At 33.3% G+C, this 2571-nt stretch overlaps 1 long non-coding RNA gene across 1 annotated transcript in view; it reads left to right on the forward strand.

The window, feature by feature from the left end:
• Positions 1 to 2571, forward strand: part of LOC128248531 (uncharacterized) — a 20987-nt gene that overhangs the window by 1166 nt on the left and 17250 nt on the right. The window lies entirely within an intron of this gene.

Genomic DNA, 2571 nt, shown 5'->3' on the forward strand with positions numbered 1-2571 from the left:
ATATATATACATATACATATGAATAAAAAATGGAAATAGAGAACATCACATCTTTAATTGTCGAATTCACCATACAAAACCGACGTTCGTTTCGGTTGTCTGAATATACTTAGATACAGAAAATACCTTTTAAATTAATATATACGAAAATATTTGTTAACTCAACGCTTTCAAAACGATCAAGCGTTAGTTAAATTCAAAATGAACTAAGAAAATATTTCCAGTGCACGAACGCAAAATAAATGATAAGAAGAAATATAATCTAAGAAATGCAATTTTAGTTTTGAATTCCTGGTGACGTCAGTGAATAACGAAAGAATACAAATAAACATATGAACTCTACGCCACTAATTAGAAGCATAGAGATTCTACGTCACGAAAATTAGTTATTGAATATACTTAACTTTTTTTAGAAAAATTAAGCTTATATAATAAACGAAAAGCGATTATATTTAAGAATTGATATATTTGAATGCCCTCCGAAATTTGTGACAACATTTTATTATAAGATTACCATTAAAATTTTATAATATTAATTTAGAAGTAATTATATTATACATTTCTTCAAGTCAAACATCACATGTAGAATTGCCAATATTGTACGATGGTGTGTAGCTAATAATAGACCACTTTAAATTATTACTTGTTCCTATCTTTTAAATTAGAAATGCATTTACTAAGATTTATGCAATTACCTTTACATCTATAATTAAACGAATGACAGTGACTATGAAATCTAGATTTCCAAATTCTTGCAGATGAATCTGTTTAATAATATTTATGATCCCATGTTATCAGCTTACATTGATACACTATATTTTCCCTTAAACACTGCTTTTATAGAGGAGCGTGCGACACACACTAAAACCAATAGAAACCAATTGTCAGCCATCGATACAGTGATATAAAAAAATCTATTATGCCAACTCAAATTTTGATTTTTCTTCAAAAGAATTTAAATAGAAGTGTCAATCAAATATATTATTACATGAGTTTCATGCTTGTCACTTTTTTCCACGTATATCAAGAACGTTACATTTGAAAAGGGTTGAAGAGAGAAACGATCCCTTGAACATAACTATGCGTTAGAGTGCACAGCACGCATGTTCACACACCCACGTATTCACACACACACACTAACTGTTATATATGTTTGTGTTTCGATGATATCTAGGGCAACAGTATTGCTTTCACCGAACTTCTGTAAAGTGTGAGGTCATTGGTGAGGGACACATACGGTAGGTCTCCGGTAGATCTGCTTCTGCGCAAACCGTAAAAGTGATTGCTGAGGGAAGAGATACATTCGAGATTGTAGAGAACGTCAACGTTAATGACTCTCTGATCTGCCAACCTTCTGACCGCCAATGTCAAGATATATTCCAGCAGAGAATGGAATATTAAAGAGCTGGGTGTTTATAGGGTCAATGGAAGGAAGTTAGTCAGATCCAGTGGTTTTGTTGATTTGAAGCAAGTCGAGGTATTTCCCCAGTTGAGGATTGGGTACAGTGAAAAGGGATATATTTGATGCTGTTCTTCAGAGTTGGATGCAAAGCGGGCAGTAAATGTAAAGTGTTTCTCTATAGGAATGCAGCTTACAGAATTATTATTATTGAGAAGAGGAGAAAAATATAATTACATGGTATATTCAGCCAACTGTACCATTTCTTTCGTAAAGTACGGTATTTGGAGTGATGGAACAGAAGGTAATGTTTGTAAAGAACTGCGCAATAACAATTATAACAATTCAACCATCACCTGAAGCTAAATCACATTCTTTACGCTATTAATGACCTCAGGTAAGACATGATCTTCGCATCACAATATCTTTGGTTGATACGAAATTAAGATTTATTTTCTCACGTAATTGTAGACATTTGATGGGGGGGTCACCTAACCTTATCGTTAAGACTTACATTAATGGGGGGGCAGACAGTGTTGTTTTGTGTGACCTATCAGTTAGAAAATCACAAGTTTCTGGATGATAGGTCACAGAATACATTAATCCTAGAGATAAGCTATACTTGTAGGATAACATCAAATAACAGCTAACAAGGACATGAAGCATAATAGATATGCAAATGTGTCACAATGTAATTTTCTCGATGTAAACAACATCCTATTATACAAACCAATGAACAGAACCTGTGCGTGGTTGCAGACATAGCTACCAAATCTGCCTCAACTCATCCCATACTATATTAAAAAATGAAAAGTTCATTAAACAAAATAGTTTTTGATATATGAACATTTATATCCTATCAAATGTATCAGCAATATTAACAAAACCAAAAGTATTAACAACAAAATAATTTATGAACGAACGAGTTATCTTCACGATTTTTGGACCATTTAGAAATAGCAGCAAGGGTAGTTACACTTGGAATTCTTTGATATTTGGTCCGCTGGATTAGTGCTGATTCCACGTTACACACCACCAAACTGCATAGAATATAATTTTACTACTATGAATATATAGTCGCAGGAGTGGCTGTGTGATAAGTAACTTGCTAATGATTCCTGGTTCAATCCCACTACATGGCAACTTGAGCAAGTGTATTCTACTATGGCCTC

Source organism: Octopus bimaculoides, chromosome 8, assembly GCF_001194135.2.
Source record: "Octopus bimaculoides isolate UCB-OBI-ISO-001 chromosome 8, ASM119413v2, whole genome shotgun sequence".
In the NCBI taxonomy this organism is placed as follows: domain Eukaryota; kingdom Metazoa; phylum Mollusca; class Cephalopoda; order Octopoda; family Octopodidae; genus Octopus; species Octopus bimaculoides.